The sequence below is a fragment of the Phoenix dactylifera genome, chromosome 14 (genome assembly GCF_051530095.1).
Source record: "Phoenix dactylifera cultivar Ajwa chromosome 14, Ajwa_hap1_PhDact_Kaust_v1.1, whole genome shotgun sequence".
Classification (NCBI taxonomy): Eukaryota; Viridiplantae; Streptophyta; class Magnoliopsida; order Arecales; family Arecaceae; genus Phoenix; species Phoenix dactylifera.
The window spans coordinates 7,381,297-7,393,043 of NC_143203.1; the positions used below are offsets into that span (position 1 = coordinate 7,381,297).

At 47.5% G+C, this 11,747-nt stretch overlaps 1 pseudogene; it reads right to left on the reverse strand.

Annotated features, from left to right (window-relative positions):
* Positions 1-5,511: 5,511 nt before the first annotated feature.
* Positions 5,512-7,766, reverse strand: LOC148700012 (uncharacterized; annotated as a pseudogene).
* Positions 7,767-11,747: the final 3,981 nt, after the last annotated feature.

An 11,747-nucleotide genomic window follows, 5' to 3' on the forward strand; every position in this document is an offset into this window, starting at 1 on the left:
CTCAGATAGGGCCTCTTTCAGTTCACAAAGAAGAGGTTCTCCGTGGATGCAAAATCGCCTTAACTTGCTCTACTCCGCAGCAAGGGGAAGATACAAATCGTATGAACTAATGAGCGGACCAGGGGCGGCTATCTTTACGGTAATGCCCTGATACAAGTTGGAAAAGCCGATCACATTCCTAAAGGGGAAAGCTGAAGCTTTAGTTCCCCTACCAAAAAAGGTATATAAGGAGCCAAACTAGCTATTTCTTTCTGCTTTAAAGAAAAGAAAACCAAAACCATGGTGGGTTTGTTTGCCGGCAAGCAAGGCTACGAAGAGGGCTATCGAGTGCGTCGGATATAGGGAATTGCATAGATAAATGGAGTTCCCGTCCATACTGACCTGGACACGAGATTAGGGCGAGATGAGCGCAGTCAATAGTCAAGAAAAAAGGCCAACGTATGAAAGCAGGTCTTGACGATTCGATTCTCCACAGGCCTGATTCCTGATAGAATGACTATGAGAAGGGGAGGAGAGAGAGACGGCCAACCCATAAAGAGCTAAGTCATGTTCAGAATAGCTCCTGGCCTAAGGGCTCGTGGAAATAGCACAACTAAGCCAACAAAGATGAAGGGTGGTAGGCGGGGAAGGAAGATATACCAAGGCTGGTTCGTAAGGATAGAAATTCCAGCATCGGTTATGAAATTTATAGACCAAGGCCCAGAAGCATAGTTCCAAGTTCCGCTTTTGAAGCACAGGAAAAAGCTAAAAAAGGAGCTTTATTTAAGGTCAGTTTCATCTGCTTAAGCTAAAGCTAGAATCGACATGGTCGAACATAAAAGGAAAGTTGACTAAGGAATAGATATATAAGGGCAACTAGCCGATATATATATTTCTTCATCGAAGAAGGTGCTACCATAGTCATTCAGCAACGGAATCTTTTCGTCTATCCGCAGATCAATCATTCATTCCAGTTGACATATTAATGTATTGGGTGAATGACTCGGGTACTTTCTTTCGTAGATGTTTTTCCATGTTTGAGTGAAGAGCTTCTGGCAAGGTATTAAAGGAGCGGTTCTCTAGATTCAATTCCTGCGTATGATGGTGCCTGGCCTCTTTGTCACGCTAGGAGGGACGAATGCTTTCTATCGAGTGCCCCTTTCTTTCTCGATCAATGTATGGAATCTTTCTTCAAAGACAAGGCATAGCCAAAAGGGCTAGACTCGTGCTATTTATAAATCTTGGCATAAAAGTCAATCGCTTTCTGGAGACAATAAAAAACTTTCATTCTGCAGCTAGATCGCTGTATAGAAAATGGAGCTTTCGGCCCCCATACTGGGCCCCTTAAACCGATGATTTCATAGTTGAAAGATGCCCATCTAAGTGATCCTTGGCTTGGAGCTTAGTCTCGATCTAGATCTTAGTACTCCGAGTGCTGTAATTTAGTAGTGTACTTGTCCAGGCTTGACCCACCCACCGCCCTCCTTCCCATCTCTCCGGGGTGACCAGCTCTTGTCACTATGGCCAGATCCTTCCAAGGCCCCAGGCTAAGGCGGCTAAGTTAAGTCCTCTTCCCGTCCTAGTCTTGCCATATCTGGTAGTGCTCTATCCGAGCCTTACAGATCTGCTAAGCCTGAATACCATGCCCATTCGTCTGGATTCAGTCTCCCCCGTCGTGGTAGTTGTTGTAGTCAATAGCTCGGTCAAAGGTTTTTTTTGCGTAAAGAATTGTTCCGATCAGAGTTCGTGCCAGTCTCTGATGAGTGGTCCGAACCTTCTGCTGCGAATTATGGTTCTGCCAAGGTCTAATCGTTCTGACATAGTCTAAGTCTCTGAAGGGGATGCCGACTGCCGAAGTTGAAGCTGCAACCGATGATGTTAACTGGCGATGCAGATTTCGAAGCTGTGGAAAAAAAAAATCTTTCCCCTGAAGCTGTAGAAGTGTCTCCAAACATCTTTAATGAGCCGACCCTATCTGACTGAGGCTGTCAACTTAACTGTGCCAAATCTAGAGGTCTACTTTGATCCGAGTCTTCCATGGCCTAATCGTGCTCATATTGATCCGGAGGCAGATTACCCGCCCCTGCCCCAAAGGCTATGCTCTACCAAAGCGGCGTCCCTTGAATGTGCTCTCATCAGATAGAATGGAAGTCGTGAGAGTCTCTTCTTTGAGGTCAGCCCCGGGAGCTATAGGGGTCGGAGTGGTCTCTCTAGTCATACCAAGTAGTTATATGAATTGGGTTCATTTTCTTCTCGATTCGATCTTTGATTTCGTTTGATTGTAGGTAGAAAGCCTATGTCATGGCAGTCAAATCTCTCTTTCTTGGAACAGAGCTTCAGCACATCAATAGCAGTCAAATCCTCCTTTTGAGCCCACTTCCATACTGATTGGAATAGCCCAAAATGCACCTTTCCCCGCTCTTTGATCACTTTCTAGAATTGTTCCTGAGACATGCTCCAAGAGGGTTAGCCCCAGCTATCAAGATGAGCTAAATGGTCACACCAGTGTACTATGCCAAATGGAAAATAGGAAGATCTCGGGATTGCTTCAATGGCAGAAGCCAGAAGAGTTAATTCAACGATTGTTTTGTGACATGGTAAGTAGAATATTCCCTCTTACAAGGAGGGATGGGTAAGCTCAACTCGATATGCTTTGGACACAAGGCTCAAAGCCTCGCTTCGAAGGCCTATGGCGAGCCTTGTAGTGCTAGTTCAGAGGCTTGGGGCCTGACCCCTGTGGCTAGGATCGCTCGATACTGCGCATGCTTGCCTTAGCTTAAGAAACCCCACAAGAAGCATAGAGAAAGCCACGGAAGACTCACTCCCGGAGCCCGGCTTGCATCACTCAACAAGCAACTACACTCTTTGATCGGTTCCACAACAACGTACTGAAATGGTACTGAACGTACAATGCCTCAACTCACTCTGAAAGAGGAAAAGAAGGTGAGGCTAAGAAGAAAGGAGGTAATTTAGGCGCATAGTTATATAATGAAATATGTCTCTATCTATGGTAGTTTGGTCAAAGTCAAGGGCGACATTCTATCCGTGAAAGTAGACCAAAAAGATGGAGTTGGCAAATCCACAGCCCCTTCTTGGTTACTGGGCCAGCCAGTGAAAGCAGCAGTACTACCTATTTATTGGACCAGCGCCAGTGAAAACAAGTATCCATACTAAGCAAGAGAAGGAAAGCAGTAGTGCAATAGACAGCCGGATAAGAGAGGCTAAGCGCAGTTACCAATCGTGTGCCATCAGCGCGACAGTGTCGAATTGAAAAATTAGGATGAGATCTAAACTTGTCCACAATATCCTCATCCGTGGCATGCCCCTATATGATTCTTCCTTGCTATCCTAGCTAGTAGGGTGATTAGAGACTGGAGTTTTCCATGCATGTTCGTTTTTCATCGGAAGAGAAAAGCTGGGCTGGAAACCTGTCACAAGCTTTCGCTTTCCTCCCTTTTTTGCTCTTCTCTTCTGGGAACCCTCCTTGTGTCCCATCTTTTCTTTCCCATTCTTTTGAACCCCTCTCTTCCTATCCGTAGGGGGGACTCGTGAGGGTCCTCACGAGTTGGGATTATGAAGGCGGGTATGGCATACCAGTTGGTTACGGGTGGCGCTTCTTCTATGGCAAGAAGGCAGTTAATGATTGGGTGGTCTGGGCCTTCTGGAGATAGACGGAGATTCCATCAAGGAAAGGTTAGATTCGATCCATTCTTTATCTGGCAGTAGGAGATGAGCGGTTTACCCAGCTTGGTTCGGGACACTTTCATCAGCGGGTGGGTTAGCATCTATAGTTCCCTTTGTCGAGGGAGGTTTTTGCCGGTCCCGAGGCGGCTTCCTCTCCATTCCTTTTGTACTCGGCTAGACAGGAGGGGAGGGAATCACGGAGAAGTGTTCAAGCCACAGTAGGAGATGAAATCAACTCTTTGGTGTCGGGAGGGGGAAAGGAGATTCACTCTTCTCTGTCATTAGCCTTTTTATTGACACTAGCTCTTTATATAGATAGATAGTATAAGTATGATATCTGAAAGGAATCGAGTATCGATAGGCACGGATCATTGGTATTGGATGTATTCGTTAGGTTGTGCCGAGTCAAATCTGCTCTGCTGATTTTTATCCATTGCAGAAATGAGATCCCTTACCCCCGCTTTCAAAAATGATGAATATGAAGTCCGGGAGGCTGCAGGTACTATGGATCCTCTGACTCCCAATCGGGTTGCCTTCCCGGGTCTCGCCGGTCTTGCCTGTAGGTCGTGATGTGCCTGGAGATGGCCGTCTCCTGTCCCTCTGCTGGTGGGGAATCCGCTCCCGGGTCGTCGCTCTGCTGCATCTGGCCCGTCCTCTAGTCACCTTTAGAAGGCAGGGAGTGTGACAACGTACACCCTTCCTCGGTCCTTCTCATCAGTTGCAGGGTTTGGTGGCCCGAAGTTGACTTGGCTTCGCCAAAAGGCCTCATCTCCAAAGCCCGGCTCGCGAGGCGTCCCTCTCGCTGTAGGGAATCTCCCCCTTGCCTCGCTCTTGTGACATGCTATGTTTCCCTTCTCCATTCCCAAGTCAAGGGTGAGTCCCATGCGTCAGTTTGTGGATCGCGGTCTCACGCACTAATCGTTACAGGTGCCCATAGTAGGCCGGCTGCCCTACCTAAACCAATCATCATATCGGTCCCTAGGCCCCATTGCTGGAAAGGCTCGGCTTCAAAACCGTACGTGGAGCTTCCGCCTTATACGGCTCCTCTAAGGATGGGGGTAGGCCCAGCCCAGGCTTGTGCGGTTAAGGTTGTTGTACACGACCTCAGTTAAGCATTCAGTTAGAGACGACGATCGCAGGTTTGCTGGAGGAGAGGGTCTTGCGAGCAACATTTCACAAACAAAGCCCTCCTGCCCGAAGCCCTATTCTATAAATATTAGGCTGGCCACGTTATTGATAATCGCAGAACGAGCAATGAATCCCCAACGACAAACGAACCTAGGGGCGGGGCATTTTCGGGGAGTAGCCCGCTTCTTCAGAAACTTCCTGGCACATACATAAAGGGAGCCATCGAAAGGTGATTGAAACACCAGAAACGGGGACTACCCGAGCTAATGATAGAGGCAAGAACACTTTCCGGCCAAGTCCCATTAATTGATCATAACGATATCGTGGAAATGTTGCACGGACCCATATATATAGGAACGGAAAAAGAATCACCTTGATACTAAACCGGATCGAGCCCGGGATCCTCTTGGAAATGGGAAGATCTAGGATAGGCGGCCAACCTCCTGGAGAGAGCGATGTGCATGGACCGGGTGAGTAGGGATGCAGCTCCGTGGACCGCCCGTCGGGCCTGATAGGTGGTGGTATCACACCCTTCTCAAAGGAACCGTACGTGAGACTCTCGCCTCATACGGCTCCGTCCTGGAATCTGGACCTCCCCTTTCCTTTGACCAATGGGTGCTCCAACCCATGGAGGTTACGAATCATTCATTCATTGATTGGTTCAAGGTAGCTTTAGCCATTGATTGAAGCGGTAGAAGCTAGCCGCCAGAAGCGAAGCGATCTTCCAGGCTGGGAAGGAGGCCCTTTTCTGGCGCGTAAGCTACCGCAAAGGAAGAAGGCCTTCGCATTAGAAAGACTAAAGAGGCATGGAGGGCCGACTACAAGACTACGACTACAATACAAGTCATGAGCGATAGCGAAGCCTTCAGCCTTTTTTTTCGAAAGCCCCACAACTAGCTATCTTATAGCAGACAACTAACGCAAGCCTACTCAACTAATCTCATGTAAATGCCTGTTCGCAGCTAAACTAATAGAAAATGACAACTACTTATTAAACATGTAGTTGAGTGCTCCGTCGTTCTTTGGATCTTGACTGGGTCCGAGCTTCCCAAGCTCTATGCTGTTTGGGAACTCTACAAGGGTCTTACCACCTTCTTGATTGACTATATTTGAGTCTTTGGGGTACTTTTGGATTATATTCTGCGCCGAAGATTTGTGCTTGTGGGTTGGGGTGAATATAGCGGACCAGCGGATCTGGTGGTCGACAATCGTTCAGACTTGGTAAAGGTTGTCGCGGCACCTGTAGTAGGACAGAGGACTTATTGCGATGCCTGCGGACCGATTTACTATGTCTCCATCACTGACGTTCGTCAAAGAGGCCACGTGGATTGGCCTGGGTCTTCTTCGGCTAATGAGACCTCGATCCTGAAGCCTTCGGAGTATCTTTTTGATAGGCACCTCTATCTGTATGGGGAATTCGCTGCTGAAAGATCCAACCCAGTGTCCCCCTCCTTCCCCCGCCGCCATCCGACCCGCGGGAGTATACAATGAAAACTTCCGGACACTCATGCCCGATCGTGAGACTGCCTGTTGAACGTCCAATGGCACGTTGCTCCGACCTGAGCTATGGAACAACGAGATCTCCCTTGATCCTTGCCGGATGTGCTTGACGGTCCCCCATAATACGCTAACTTGGGGACTTCTTACTCCAGCTGTTCCAAGAGTCTCCGCTAGTTGAACCGCGTCAAGTAGACGACCTCTTCCGCTCATCCCCTTCGTCAGCTGTTTGACAGGGATACTTTAACCTAGGTCCCTCAACTTGGAATGGATGGCGGAGCGTAGGTGGCAAGCAGTTATATGGATACGGTGCTTTACCCATAGATGCTTCTCCAGCTCTCACAAGATTGTATGGGAGTTGTCCTCATAGGGACTTTCCGCATGATCGTACCGGGGAATTCTACCGTACTCCGTGCAGCTATGGTTGTTGATCCTGCGGAGCCTACCCAAAGGTTTAGGCCGGATTGACTGAAGTGGGTGATACGTTTTTGTATTTCTATGAGAAGCTCTACAGCACCCACGATTCCCAGTAGTAAGTCGTCCGCATATCGCACGTAACAAATCCTTATTAATAAGTCATGGGTTTTTAAGGGGGCCAGCTTACGGGCCAAGCGTCTCTCTGACCTGATAACTAGTATCGCCTCCCCGCCCAGCTCTATCAGCAGGCCCCTTCTTTTGCAATACTTAATAAGGTCTCTCATGGCCAAATTCTTATTAAAGCCTTCTCTACCATAGAATTGGGCCTTCGGGGTCAACCCAACGGCTTCTATGAGGAAGGCGGTGCAAAGGAGGCTCGAGGGCTTGTTAAGGAAGGCGGCAAGGGCCGCTGAAGGGGGGAAAACGAAAGGCGTTTTCTGGTCTCCCCTTCGCCGGGGGGTGCTTGTGGAGAGGGTGTGCCACGACGAAACAAGGGAATGAAAGGTCGCTTTGCGTTGGATGCTCTTTACCCTCCCCACAATGATGGCGCTGTTGTCTTGCGGAGCATTGAAGATTGCTTCTTCTCCAAAGTTTTCTTGGTCATCAATACGACGACCTGTCCTTAATGGAACCGATCTGATTCTCAGAACAAGAGGAATTTCGTGCTTCTGTCGGATCCTCCCTATCTCCTGATCGAGCTTGTGTAGGTAGATGTTGCCTGGTAGGGCTGATAGTAGTACACTGTGTGGGACGGAGTAAGGGCCCTTCTCACCTCCTACGAGTCGTCCGGCGGAAAACAGTTTTTGAGTGGAGTAAAAGAACTTGGGATCGTCGATCTCTTCCTTAAAGATTGAGATGAATCGATGTCGGTCGATGGTGTGAAAACACTTTCTGATGTCGAATTCCAAAAACCAGCGAGAGGTTCCCCACTCTTCTTTGATCCGTCTTAGGGCCGAGTGGCAGCCTCAACCCGAGCGGAAGTGCGATGTGTCTGGAAACTCGGGATTGTAAATGGATTTGGGTACCATTCTTATCGCCTCTTTCATGATCTTTTCTATGGGTAGAACTACTATGAGCGGTCTAAACTTCGACGCTTCTTTCTTTCTTCATTTTCAAAAAGGGGAGCAAAGCTTGTTTTTTACTCCCTCTATTGATAGATCAGGGCCCTCCTGCCGGCCTGAACGAAACGCTCTTTCAGGAAGTAGTCCCATCACCCTCGGGCTCGACGCCAACCAAGAGGAGGGGGGGCTCTCTCCAACCATTCCGAAGAGCCGAGATCTTGTAAAGGAAAAATGAGCTAGCTCAGCAAGTTTGGACCTGCGTGAATCAGTTCAGTGAAGTAAGATTAAATTAAGGCTTTTCCAAGCCTTGCCGATAGGCGGCTCATGGCTCGCTCAGTTCGCTCGTGGAGTTCTTTAGATCAGTAGATCTGGATAGAGTCTCGTTCATAAAGGAAGAGTAGCGCTCTAGCGCTGCTTGCTTCGCTTTTCGACGCTCCGCTCGCAGCTGTCGAAGTCTGCTGAAAAACGGAAGAACGTGCTAACGCACTACCGCTTTTCAGCCTCCGTTTGCTGGTTCTAAACTATCACGGGCTTTTCAAACCTTTTTCTTTTAATCTCTGGAAGGCTTTCTCGAGGAGAAAGCTGGTTGGGGAACTGCTAAACGACCTAAAAGAGGAGACTGCCTCTAACCTTTCAAAGTCCTATCTCATCTGATTGATAGTTGAAGGTACGATGGTACCATGGACATAAACGAGGTCGAGCATATCTTTAATGACCTCAAACTAAAGCATACCTAAAGCTATTGGTATGAGCGTGGCCTGGATGTGAGATTTGAGCCAGAAGAAGATGAGGATCTATCACCAGATGAGGAAATGGAAACAACTAAGTATTAGTTAGGTTTAGGTTGCAGAAATGGTAACAGCAGCTTAAGCCATTAATTGGTAAGGTTATAGAATAAGAAAAAGGAATGGGATGGGGCATTCATCGTACAGTAAGCACCGATACTCAAAAATAAGTTAGTATCGAGAGACTAGGCTTTTCATTAAAGTAGAAGGAGACAAACAGAGGTACTCTTGCCGGTGGAAGAAATTCCATCGTCGTAAGGGAAGGCCTCGGTCAATCAACTCACTTTCATTGACCAGGGGAGGGGGGAACAATCTGACAAGCGTGATCGTAACACTTGAACAACAAACCATATCGATAGGTTGATAGTTTTCTGTTGGTACGGCATGTGGTCATAGGAACGATCGGCGGTCGTAGCATGACCTCAAGAGTACCTTCTGATTACAGCATATAGAGGTGTACTAATCCCACCATTTGAGCCAGAGCAACATTCATTCTTTAATCGTTACCAAATCAAACATGAGACCAGCATCCTAAAAAACAAAAAGGAATGCAAACTATCGTTTCTTTGAAATCCGTATCTTTCTATTTTTAAAGAAGATACGCCATTACAACTCCCAAGTATAACAGTCGACTATCCTATCAGGATTTTACAACCTGAATACAAAGGGAAGGGGGGAATACACCACTATTAGGAGAGAGAAAAATTAGTAAATGCCGACGCCATCTTTGACTTTTTGGGGCGCCATAAACTCGATAACCAGCACCGCGGAGTCAATAAATGAAACTCAATAGAATCCTAAAAAAATCTTATTCGAGCACACACGGGACCCACAGCAATAGAATTCACACAAGCGGCAATCATCCGAGCAGAAAATGGAGAAAGAAAATATACGGAGTTCCCTGACAAATGAGAAACCGTTTGGCAAACTCCTTGCAAAAAGATCGTGATATGAGAGATTTCTCTTTTGATATGACAACTTGAAGGAAGCTCAGCCATGATGGCCTGATATTGTAATGCTACTTTCTCATCAGCGATGACCTTGTCATCGCCCCAAATTGCATATGCTTTAAACCAAACGTCCGGGATACACCGCCGCCATCCATCCACACGATAAGATGATGGGTCCATGCGAATGAAGTCTTAGAGCCAAGAAAACAAAGAGGTTTACCAATGTTGAAACAAACTTTAGGACCTAAACAGTCAGCAGTTGCATGTTTAAATGGTAAATGAAAACGCACCCATATCAACAAATAGGTCATCTATGCAGAACACCAACCAAAGAGCTGCCCGAGGATTTTAGAAGTCATACCCATTAAGAAATAAGGTCCGTTGCTGATTTCAAAGAAAAGGAAAAGAAAACGGATCGCCCGGCTACCCTACCATTTGAAGCAAAGAGGCCAACATTTCATTTATATCGAGCGTCCCATCGGACGGATCGAAGGATCCTCATCAACCGGAGCGGTTTTGCCAACCCTTGATGGATAGGAGTTACAATTGGCAAAGATGCGGGCAAAGCCCGCACCCTCAACAGAACACGCTAGTCGGACTCCAGGTATAGGGGCACCAACGTCAACTGTATTGGCAGATAGCTCATACAATCAACGCCAGCACGCGTCCCACCCTTAACTTAATGAGATGGTCCAACCGGAACACAGTTCTCTTAGTCCAATGGTAAGGACCATTGAAAGAAAAGGTATTAAAAGACTCATAAAGAGTTCGTTCTGGAGAGGCACAACGCTTCAGTGGAGCAGCAGCTTCTGTTGGTAGGGTTGCACTGAAGTGAAACCATAAAGACGTTTGCCTATGGATGGAGTATAAGACCAACTCGGTATGAACCGATAACCGACGTTCAACTGGTATCGAGTCATCACGGGGGACCACCCCAATGGATAGCATATCAAGCCCTGTTTGATTGATGAGGAGGCTAATCTACTTAATTCCCCTTTGGTTGGGGGCCCCGGGTCAGGAGAGAGAAGTCTGAGCTAAATGATAGAAGGCAATCCCTTTGTCTGCCCATTCATACATCTAGAGTCTTTCCCTGGGAAGCCAATGGAAAGCTCTCATCGTCCTATCCTATCCCCTTGACTCGAAAGAAAACTCTACTCCTCACCCAGTGACGCCCTTGATCGCCTGAAATGCTCCTTCTATCCAACCCTACCTGACTAGACCCTTCTCTTTCTTCTTTTGTTCTCCGCCCAGCTCGCTTGCTTGCGGAGAGACCACTTCCCCATTTTTGAACCGAAAGAGCACAAAGTTCTCCTAAATCAGGAACAAAGCACTTGTAGAGAAAGCAACCTCTAGATGACAATGGATGAGATTACCTACCCTTGTTTGCCGGGACAGAACGAAGAAGACGAACGGAGAGAACAAAGCTTTTTTCCTTTGAACCGAGATGACACTTCTTCCTGCTGGCAGTTCGGGCTACCCCCTTCTTTCGTGAATGAAACAATGACATGTTTCGCCGCAATGGATCACATCGCTTGACTCTCAAAGAGAGATTGAGCTTTTCTCGAGTCTTTCTTTCTGTCCTGTGTGAACGAAGAATCATCATAGCTCGTCCTTCTTTCGACCTTTCAGGTTCAGGGAATAGAGCAGCCGGAAAAAGGGCTTCCAAGCAAATCGGTACTTGAGTTGCCAAATCAACACTCTTTTCAATCAGGAAAGATAGAGGGAGTCGCATGCTAGGAGTCAGCAAAGACCCGAATGCAGGGAATCTCGAGTCATAGCGCCTTCATGTGATTAGGTGGTCCTCCTTTTGGTTTGGGATTTTCTTTGTATGTTGAAGCTTCTGGGATGGACCCGCGCTTTTTCATGGGTAAGGGAAAGCTCTCTCGTGAGCAAAAGAGAGAGTCGGTGAGAGTTCCTAATCAGAAAAAGGGAAAGAGCACATCCCGAGCAAACCGTCCACCGAAGACAAGAAAGAATTGGGCAGTGTGCTAGGGACTAGGGAGGAGTACGAGGAGGGGACAAGGAGTTGATCTTGAAGCAGTTCTCAGTGTGTGGGTAGAGGTCGTGTACAGCAAGACTGGGGGGAGGTTTGTAAGAAAGTCATCTGGCTTTTCTGATGAACGATCAGAACGCGTAAGCTGACTTCCATCATCGTCTTTCAGTTGACGAACGACTGAGGGTTAGAAAGATTTCTGTACTCCGTTTGGCTGTGCACTATTGGTTTGAGGCTAGGCTAGAACTGAGAC